Source organism: Lycium barbarum, chromosome 4, assembly GCF_019175385.1.
Source record: "Lycium barbarum isolate Lr01 chromosome 4, ASM1917538v2, whole genome shotgun sequence".
Classification (NCBI taxonomy): domain Eukaryota; kingdom Viridiplantae; phylum Streptophyta; class Magnoliopsida; order Solanales; family Solanaceae; genus Lycium; species Lycium barbarum.
The window spans coordinates 57,976,481-57,987,923 of record NC_083340.1 but is presented as its reverse complement, the minus strand read 5'-3'; the positions used below and the strand labels follow the sequence as shown (position 1 = coordinate 57,987,923).

At 41.3% G+C, this 11,443-nt stretch overlaps 1 non-coding gene across 1 annotated transcript; it reads right to left on the bottom strand.

Moving 5' to 3' along the window:
• Positions 1-10,708: 10,708 nt before the first annotated feature.
• Positions 10,709-10,815, bottom strand: LOC132638921 (small nucleolar RNA R71). Its single transcript, XR_009581978.1, has one exon. It is a non-coding gene; the product is annotated as a small nucleolar RNA R71 (small nucleolar RNA).
• Positions 10,816-11,443: the final 628 nt, after the last annotated feature.

The following is an 11,443-nucleotide window of genomic DNA, read 5'->3' as shown; positions in this document are numbered from 1 at the left end:
TTTTGTCTTTGATCTTTGTGTTCTCTTGGACTTGAGTGGAATATGCTTAGAGAAGGGTTTTTGAGCTCTCAAAACTTGTATAATATGAAAAATGAAGTAAAAGAACCCAAGACATCTATTTATACAAACATTGAAAATCAGCCCGTCGGGACTTCCACGGACACTTATACGGTCCGTATAATATTGTACGGACCGTATAAGTGGTCGTGGTTCACCAACCAGCAAATAAACTCCCTGCTGGGAGTTATACGGACACCTTATACGGACACCTTATACGGACTGTATAAAGTTATACGGACCGTATAAGTGGTCGTATAACTCCATTTCCCTGAAATGGTTTCCGTTGTTTCGTTCGATCTCCAATCCTTATGGAACCTTCTTAACACTTGTATAATACTTCATTAACCATACAATAGGCTCCGTATCAGCCCTTTAAAACATCACCACATAAAAATTAGCTCAATCATAACGTAACCTTTTCGAACACGGCTTACGTTTCGCTCCCTTCAACAAACTAAACTTCACATATTCATAGAACTTCAAAATCTTATTGTATGAACCTCAAGCTATCTAATCCTTTGCTTAAGCTCGTAGGGATTTCATAATCACCTTAATATCACATTAGCCTATCCACAAGGCAACATATACGGAATTTCCGAAGTGTAACATTCCCCCCCCCCCCCCCCCCCTAAGAACATTCGTCCTCGAATGTTAAGTCTTCGGGGATTCTATAAAAAGTTCGCCAGAGTTTCCCCTATAATATGACACTACCATCTTGTCACAATAGCCCATAATAACAATGCCTCACAGGGCCACAACATAATAGGAATAGAATTTGTCCACACACGGCCCAAATGCATAAAAAGAAAATATACATACCTTGTGATCTTGATGTCTCATCTTGGATCTCTTCTTCTAAGGATGAAATAAATGTGGGTACTTGGATCTCATAATTTCTTCCGCTTCCCATGTCATTTCTTCTCATTTATTGCTTCTCCATAAAACCTTAACTGAGGCTACTTCTTTGTTTCTAAGCCTCCGTACTTGCCTATCTAGTATGGCAATGGGTACCTCTTCATAAGTCAACTTTTCTGTCACTTGAACATCTTTTACTGGCACGATCCTAGTAGGATCTCCAACACATTTACGAAGCATCGAGACATGGAAAACTGGGTGAACCGACTCTAAGTTAGGAGGTAGATCTAACTCATAGGCCACTTTGCCTACTTTGCGCGCAATCTCATAAGGCCCAATGTATCGGGGACTAAGTTTCCCCTTTTTGCCAAATCTCATTACACCCTTCATTGGTGATACTTTTAAGAATACCCAATCTTTCACTGCGAACTCTAAGTCCCTTCGACGATTATCCGCATAGGACTTTTGACGACTTTGAGCTGCTAATAACCGATCTTGTATGAGCTTGACTTTCTCTATGGCTTGCTGGACCAAGTCTGGCCCTATCAATTTGGTCTCTCCTACCTCGAACCACCCGATTGGGGATCTACACTTTCGTCCATATAAAGCCTTATACGGTGCCATTTGAATGCTAGAATGATAACTATTGTTATAAGCAAATTCAATGAGTGGTAAGTGATCAACCCAATTACCTCCAAAATCTATCATACATGCCCGTAACATATCCTCAAGAGTCTGAATGGTACGCTCAGCTTGTCCATCAGTCTGCGGGTGAAATGCCGTGCTAAGGCTCACTTGGGTCCCTAAACCCTCTTGGAAGGATTTTCAAAAATTAGCTATAAACTGAGTCCATCTATCAGAGATAATAGATGCCGGGACACCATGGAGTCGCACTATCTCTTCAACATAAAGCTTTTCATAATCTTCCGCTACATATGTCGTTCTGACTGGTAAGAAATGAGCTGACTTCGTGAGTCTATCCACAATCACCCATATAGAATCATACTTATGTCGAGAACGGGGTAAGCCTGTAATGAAGTCTATGTTAATTACTTCCCACTTCCAAGTTGGAATTTCTATAGCTTGTAGCAATCCGCCGGGCTTTTGGTGCTCGACTTTCACTTGTTGACAGTTGGGACATTGAGCTACGAATTCCGCTATATCTTTCTTCATCCCATTCCACCTATATATAGACTTAAGATCATGGTACATTTTCGTTGCTCCGGGGTGGACATAATAACGGGAGCAATGGACTTCTCTCAATATTTGTTGGTGTAAACCTGCCACATTAGGAACACATAATCTGCCTCGACATCGAAGAACTCCGTCTCCTGAAAACTTAATTAATGACTCCTCTTTCTGAGGGAGTGTATCTCTGTAATGCATTAGCATGGGATCTTCGTATTGTCGCTCTTTCACTTCCGCTACTAGCGACGAGACTGCTGAATTCTGAATGGTAGTTCCTTTGCTACTTGAGTCCACTACTCGAACTCCTAGGCTAGCTAACTACAAGAGCTCACGAGCCATTTCTCTCCTCTGTGGTCGTACATCATACAAACTTCCCATAGATCTACGGCTAAGAGCATCAACCACAACATTTGCCTTTCCGGGGTGATATAAGATATCAACATCATAATCTTTTAGCAATTCCAACCATCGTCGTTGCCGCAAATTCAACTCTTTCTGCTTGAAGATATACTGAAGGCTCTTATGATCAGTATAAATATCCACATGGACACCATATAAATAATGTCTCCACATATTTAATGCATGAATCACTGCAGCCAACTGTAGATCATGGGTTGGGTAATTTTTCTCATGTTTCCGTAATTGCCTTGAAGCATACGCAATCACCTTGCCATGTTGCATCAATACACAACCTAGCTCAATGCCTGAAGCATAGCAATAAACAACATATCCTTCTGATCCCTCTGGAAGTGTCAGGACTGGGGCAGAAGTCAATCTATCCTTTAACTCTTGGAAACTACGTTCACAAGCATCTGTCCATTGAAACTTAGCTGATTTCTGGGTCAACTTTGTGAGTGGTCCAGAAATAGAAGAAAAGCCTTCAACAAATCTCCTGTAATAACCTGCTAAGCCCAGAAAGCTACGAACCTCAGTAGGAGTTGTGGGCCTTGGCCAAGCCTTCACGGCCTCAATCTTTTGGCTATCTGCCCGAATACCATCGGCTGCAACAATATGCCCCAGAAATGTCACTGAGTTCAACCAAAACTCACACTTAGAAAATTTTGCAAACAACTCTCGAGTTTGAAGAACTCTAAGGACAGTACGCAAATGCTCCGCATGTTCTGCCTCATATCTAGAGTACACCAAGATATCGTCGATGAATACAATCACAAACAGATCTAGGAAGGGCCTGAACACATTGTTCATCAAATCCATAAATACTGCCGGTGCATTAGTTAGCCCAAATGACATTACCCGGAACTCAAAATGGCCATATCTTGTTCTAAAAGGCTGTCTTAGGGATATCTTTCTCCCTAACTCTCACTTGATGATACCCGGACCTTAAATCTATCTTTGAAAACCATTTGGCACTTTGTAATTGGTCGAATAAGTCATCAATCCTCGGAAGAGGGTATTTGTTCTTAATCGTCACCTTATTCAATTATCGATCGTCAATGCACATTCTCAAGGAGCCATCTTTCTTTCGGACAAACAATATGGGTGCTCCCCACGGGGACGAACTATGCCTAATAATGCCTTTCTCAAGCAAGTCTTTCAATTGCTCCTTCAACCCTTTCAATATTGCGGGAGCCATTCTATAAGGAGGAATAGATATAGGCTTAGTGTTTGGTAACACATCAATGGAAAAATCAATCTCCCGCTCAGGAGGGAGGCCTGGAAGCTCTTCCGGGAACACATCCAGGAATTCATTTGCTATGGGAACTGACTGAAGAGTCGGAGGTTCAGCTTCTACATCTTGAACCCGCACTAGATGATAAATGCGACCCTTGGTGATCATTTTCCTTGCCTTTAGATAGGAAATAAACCTACCTTTTGGTGACGCAGTATTCCCTTTCCATTCTAGAACTGGTTCTCCTGGAAATTAGAAACGAACCATTTTCATTCTACAATCAACATTGGCATAGCAAGAAGCCAACCAATCCATGCCCATAATAACATCAAAGTCTACCATTTTTAACTCATGCAAGTCAATCATAGTACGACGGTCACAAACCACCACTATACAGTTTCTATATACTCGGCTAGCTATTACCGATTCACCAACGGGTGTAGACAGCTCAAAAGGCTTGATCGACTCCGGTTCGACTCTAAACCAACCCGCAATATACGGAGTAACATATGAAAATGTGGATCCCGGATCTATCAAAGCATATACATCATGAGAAAATACCGATAATATACCCGTGACCATATCAGGAGAAGACTCAAGATCTTGGCGTCCAGCCAAAGCATAAATACGGTGCTGAGGACCGCTAGAACTGGGGACTCTCTCTCTGCCTCTACCATGGCCGACTGGCACATGTGTACCTGGCCCCATAGGGCGTACAGACGATGAATATCCGGCTACTGACCCAGAAGGCTGGGTCCTACCTGTACCATGAACTGAGGGGCAATCATGTATAATATGTCCCGGTCGACCACATGAATAGAAAACCTCTGAACTCTATCGGCATTGACCCCAATGTAACTTCCCACACTGGGAACATCGTGGTATAGGTGGCCTCGCCTGACCGGAATCACCTCTGAACTGAGACCCTGAAAAACTCTGACTCAGCCCAGAATGAGTAGATCTATCGAATCTCTGGCCTGAAAACTGAGGAGGCGCACTAGTCATAGAATGGTTTGAATGCCTAGAAAATTGCTATTTTTGTCCGCCTCTAAACTCACTCATCGGACCCGAAGATCTATCCCTCTTGCTATGTCCCCTATCATGCTCACGCTCATTTCTTTGTTGTTGTAGACTTTCTTCTAAATTCTGAGCATGGGCCTGAATGGGTGAAATATCCATGTTGTCCTGAAGGGACGCGGTCAAGCACCTATCCATCAAATGTGGCCCTAGGCCTTACACAAATCGGTGCACTCGGTCACCCATATCCGCTACCATGGCCGAAGCATACCTGGCCAAAGAATTGAAATGGAGACTATACTCTAGAGCACTCATGTTTCCTTGCCTCAAATTCAAGAACTTATCGGCTCTAGCTCGCCTTACTTCTGGAGGAATATAGTGTCGGAGGAAAGTATCAACAAACTCTTGCCATACCGGGGGGAGGCGCATTAGCTCCCCGTGAAGCCATCCAAACTGTGTACCAATGAACCGTAACATCCCTCAATCTATAGGACGGTAATTCCACCGATTCGGTGTCCGAAGCATGTATCAAGTGAAGCGTTCTCAACATTCCATCAATAAAATTCTGAGGGTCCTCATCCGGCTTCGATCCAAAGAATTCCGGAGGGTTCAAGCTAATGAAATCACGGGCCCTTGCACTAACAGCCTTATCACCTTACCCTGCACTTTGCCGTTGAGTCTAAACAGCAACCAATTGAGTAAGCAAATGAATGACCTTTTTTACATCTTGGCCTGAAGCATCCGGTGGAGGAGCCGGAGGTGTTGGAGCTGGGGTTGAGGCTCCCTCACGCTCCTCAGAAATAGGCACTGTCTGGGAGGACTGAGATTGAGCCGCATTCTGGGACTCACTTTCCTCTACAACTGCTGGCGGTGCTCTTTCAGCCCGCTTTTCTGCCACTGTCTTTCCCTTTTGGGCTGTTGTAGCCTTTCTCTTTACAGGCATCTCTGAAATACACAATACACGGTTAAGGAGAAAGAAGTTCTTATATCATAGCTCTATCGCACGATGTTATGAAGAAAGAAGGTCAATTATTCCAAAAATGCCCGCAGCCTCCTGTTTACAAGTGTGGCGAGCAACACACCCATAACCAAGACTCTACTGGACACGGCTCGTAGACACACCCTAGGAAAAAACTGCTCTGATACCACTTTTGTCACGACCCAACCGGAGGGCCGCGACGGGCACCCGGTGCTAGCCCACCCGGGAACCTCTTAACATACCTTTACATTTACATCTAGGTGAGCCACATATAAAATCATACATTTCTATTCATCAATCATACTAATCCCTTTGGACAACAACACCTTCATATAATCATTGGCAATTGTGCCCATATCAATGTACATAAGCCGACGAGGCTAGCAAAATGATATCCAAAATATGGGCCGACAAGGCCAAACACATCTAACTATATACACATGTCTACGAGCCTCTAAGGAGAGTATGTCATATCATATAAGCGGGATAGGACCCCGCTATGCCCATAAATATGTACACAAAAGAATCAATACCAAAAGTTACAGCTCCGAATGAAATGGTGCTCCGCTATGCAGTCCCTAAGAAATATAGCTAAGGATCAAGCCTGTCTCCCTGGCCACCTGCGGGCATGACGCAGCGTCCACAAACAAAAAGGACGTCAGTACGAAAAATGTACTGAGTATGTAAAGCATGATCAATATCATTATAGGAGCATAATAAGCGACATAAGAGATAACACAATATGGAAGATATTAGTATCATCGTCATAAGCACTTACTTGTCATTTATAGGGACTTTCCATTTCTAATGCGTGATTGTGTACATACATCCATATCCGTATCCGTATTCATATCCGTACTCATTTACATTTCATATCCACAATCATATTCATATATGTATTTTTATTCGTATTCGTATCATATTCATGCTCATACACATATCTATGTCATGTACAAATCCGTATCATATACATAGTCATATCATATACATATCATTTACATAGCATACCCTACCACGAAGGTTCGGTGTTTCACGTACCCGACCATGGTTAGGCTCGGTGATTATACATACCTGGCCAACCAAAGCTCAGTGTTACACATACCTGGCCCTACCAAGGCTCAGTGTTATCTGCACCCAACTGCAGAGGTGCACGCGCGTTACATAATTATATATATACATTCTACCCGGCCTTATAAGCTCGGGGTTCCATAAAAATCATACATAGGCACATATACATAATAGCTCATAAGCATCTTTAGTATTATCACTATTATCATCGTCATCGTTATCGTCATCGCTATTATCGTCATTATCATTACCGTCGTTCATTACATCTATCCTTATAGGATTATTAGTCATGTGAGGAATATAGTACAATCGTAATACATATCAAGAATCATGAGCTTAATAGCTTTGAAGATAGAATCATTTGGAGGACATCATAGGCTCATAGAAGAATAGATATTTTCCCAAAGAACCATGTCATATGAAAGAAGGGTTAGCCTTGCATACCTTTCCGTTCAACTATTCTATCACTTGCACGTTCTCCTTCAATGCTCACGTTTCTACCTTCATTAGAGTTATACTATCATTAGAAATCGATAGCTTAACATACATCACTAAAGCTAGAGAGAATTGGTCAGCATCTCCTTTATTTATACGACTTCCTCCATATCTTATGTCAACTCCAAAACGTCAATAATACATTCACAATATCATAACAATAGTCTTTATTTATCTTCATTATCTATATTTCTCAATTCACTTCCAATCACCCATATCCATGGTCATAGCACACGACTACGTTCATTCACATACAATGCCTATCTCATGTTCTTAACATCATTTACAACATGATTACAATCATATCATATCACGAATCATTACTCAATCCAATCTATTACTCAAAGATGACACTATTCCCACATTCAAGACCCATTTTCTATATTCTTCTACAATCCAAGTGTTTCAAATTTCAAATACCTTAAACAACATGGAAATACCATAAAAATTACCTTAGATGGTGTGGGAATGAATCTTGAGTGGAAATACTTCACTTGAACCAAACCCTAGTTCTCCTCCAATGAAATTTCTTGTGGTCCTCTAACCCTTGGAGGCTTTCTAACACCTAAACATTTGATTTTTTTTGTCTTTGATCTTTGTGTTCTCTTGGACTTGAGTGGAATATACTTAGAGAAGGATTTTTTAGCTCGCAACACTTGTAGAATATGAAAAATGAAGTAAAAGAACCCAAGGCATCTATTTATACAAACATTGAAAATCAGCCCGTCGGGACTTCCACGGACACTTATACGGTCCGTATAATATTGTACGGACCGTATAAGTGGTCGTGGTTCACCAACCAGCAAACCAACTCCCTGCTGGGAGTTATACAGACACCTTATACGGACCGTATAAAGTTATACGGACCGTATAAGTGGTCGTATAACTCCATTTCCCTGAAATGGTTTCCGTCGTTTTGTTCGATCTCCAATCCTTATGGAACCTTCTTAACACTTGTATAATACTTCATTAACCATACAATAGGCTCCATATCGTCCCTTTAAAACATCACCACTTAAACATTAGCTCAATCATAACGGAACCTTTCCGAACACGCCTTACGTTTCGCTCCCTTCAACAAACTAAACTTCACATATTCATAGAACTTCAAAATCTTATTGTATGAACCTCAAGCTATCTAATCCTTCGCTTAACATCGTAGGGATTTCATAATCACCTTATGATCACATTATCCTATCCACAAGGCAACACATACAGAATTTTCGAGGTGTAACAGAAATACTAGGATGGGTGACCCCTTGGGAATTATATTAAGAGTCCTACAAATTCAGACATAAGAGACAGATGAGAAGCTAGAGTAGCCTAAGGAAAATTGGAGTATGCGGAGTGGTTAGAAACCCTAAAAGGTTTCGAAGGATGAAGCGGATATGTGTATGACATCCCATATGTGGTGATATACCGCAGATTTGTGGCACATTTGACACCTTTTTACTATGAATCTTGGTTGTTTTCAAGTAAGTCTGGTTCTCTTAATATGTTTTGTTGTGTTTTAGGAAACCAATGGCCCAAAAGCAAAAAGCAAAGAACAACAGAAAAATTTGCCAGAAATGAGAATCAACGGTCCGTCGATCAATCGACGAACCGTTCTTCAAATCGTCGATAATCCTGATTTTCCAGTGATGACAAATTTGAAGACGATGAAGGACGGAGACATCGACGAAGCATCGAACGGATCGACATTTCGTCGTTGGTGTTGTCAAGAAGGATATCTCAGCAGAGGAGAAAAAGACGGGATACTCGACGGAGCGTCGAACTGGTCGACGGCACCGTCGAACGGTACACAGGGCTGAAGTTACAAAAGACGAAGAAATCGACGGATCGTCGAACGATCGACGGTCCGTCGATCTTGCTATCGGGGGCAATTTTGTCAGCTTTTGTTGCGTGTTTCTGGAGCCTATTTAAAGAACATTTTAGGTCATTTTAAGCATTCAAAATTTATTTTTGGACTCACTTGAAAAGTCCCATTGGTGGGTGAGCATTGAATACTCCCCTTTTGGAGCTTAGTGAAGACAACAAGATTCTATATTCCATCATATTTATTACATTTGTAAGCTTTATGTCTCATTTATTGCTTGCTACTTTTGAGACCATAATGTGTGAGTAGTCTCTTTAATCAAAGTTGTGGACCCCAAATGATGGGTGTTATGTAATGGGTATCTAACATTGTATATATATATATATATATAATGGGTTGTGATGTATTTTATTATTTCTCGTATTCATTGTTCTATAAGTGGTTGCAAACACTTGTTCATGCACAAACCCTAGTTTATTTGGAAAGATGAACTAGGGTGTGATTTGAAATAATATAACAAGGACTCGGGGCGCTAACCCTCATTTAATGAACTCACTTAGGGATAAGATGAGTTCTACTTGGCATATTTAATCGATCTTACTTACAACTTTTCTACATTTGGGAAAATCATGAAAAGAAATACTTTCTAACTATTGGAAAATAATAGGAAGTGTATTAGAGATTAAGTGCATGCATAACTGCGACCCATTAGAAATATATCATATTGACACCCTTAGCATAACGTCTAATCATTGCGGGGACAAAACTTTGGTTCTCCAACTCCAAACAAATTTCAAACAGTTAAAAATACAAACCAAATATTCGGAATACAAACCAAATCTCCTTTTTAAAATACAAACCAAATCTCCTTTTTAAAATATTCGGAATAGGATTAAAATATTTAAAGAATAGTTTTGCATACAATTAGTACCCTTTTCTCTCCATATTCCCTATGGGATTCGACCCCAACCTTGTTTGGGTTACTATATTTGACAACGTCTGCTTTATGCCATTAATAGGTGTAATTTGAGCGTATCAAATTTTGGCGCCGTTGCCGGGGAATACGGTTTAGAAATCACTGATTGTTGTGTACTCTTCTCTAAAACTTTTTCTATTCCATCACACCTCGTTTGCTGTTGTGGTGAACCAGGTGAACATGGCAGGAAGACCGAATCGGAATCAAGGAAACCAAGGTGGAATCCAAGTGAATCCACCTGCACCAGAAGAGGATGACGATGAGAATATATGTGTTGAATTCATCAATGAAGCTGATTAAGCTTCTGCTGTGGTTCCTCCTAGAACTAGAAATGCTACCTTCAAAATTGATAGTTCTATCTATCAGCTGTTGAAACTTGAAGGTTATTTCCGAAATTCTTCGGAGGATTGTCCACTTCGACATTTGAAGAACTTCTTGCATGTATGTTCTCAACAATCCCAAGGTGTCGTTTCTGCCGATGCACTTCGATTACGGGTCTTTAAATATTCCTTGGCTGGTCAAGCCAGGAAATGGTATGAAAAGCTCCCCAGCAATTCTATTCATACCTGGAATGAGTTAGACAATAAATTTTTGAAGAAATGGTTCCCGCCAAGCAAAAAGGCTGAGCTTCGGGATAAGATCTTTTAGTTCAAACAACTTCCGGGGGAACAATTATATTCAGCATGGGAGCGTTTCAAGTATTATCTAGCTCAATCTCCCACTCAAGGATTTCCGGATGCTATTCTCACGGAAAAATTCTACAAGGGCTTAGATACAATGAATCAGATTGCTGTCAATACTGCTGCAGGAGGATGCTTCATGGACAAGTCATTTATCGTTATCACCCGTTTGCTTGATAAGCTCACCACCCACAATCAGGTTTGGCACTCGAGTGATAGTGAAGTCCTGTCATATAGTAGTCCATCTGCTACCAGGGCGGCCAAAGAAAATCATAAGCGAGATCATGCTTTTGCCCAATTGCAAACCACCATGGATTTGTTGTCGAAGAGGCTTACGGAGAAAGAAGCTAAAAGTGTGAATGTTGTCGTTGAAGAGATGCCGCCTCATACTCCCAGAATGTACCAAGTCTCGGAGGAAGCTTATCTAGAGGGGCAGCCACAACGTGAGGATGCCAATTATATCGATCACCCTCAGGGGGGTTATCAAAAGTAATGGAGACCCCAACAACAAAGCAATCAATATGGCCGAAATGAATATGGTGGTTCGTATATGTCACGACCCGCCTAGGGGGCCGCGACGAGCACCTGGTGCTAGTCCACCCGGGCACCCTTTAACTTATACTTATGCTTGCATCTAGGTGAGCCACATCATTAATCATACATCTCTAAGCATCAATCA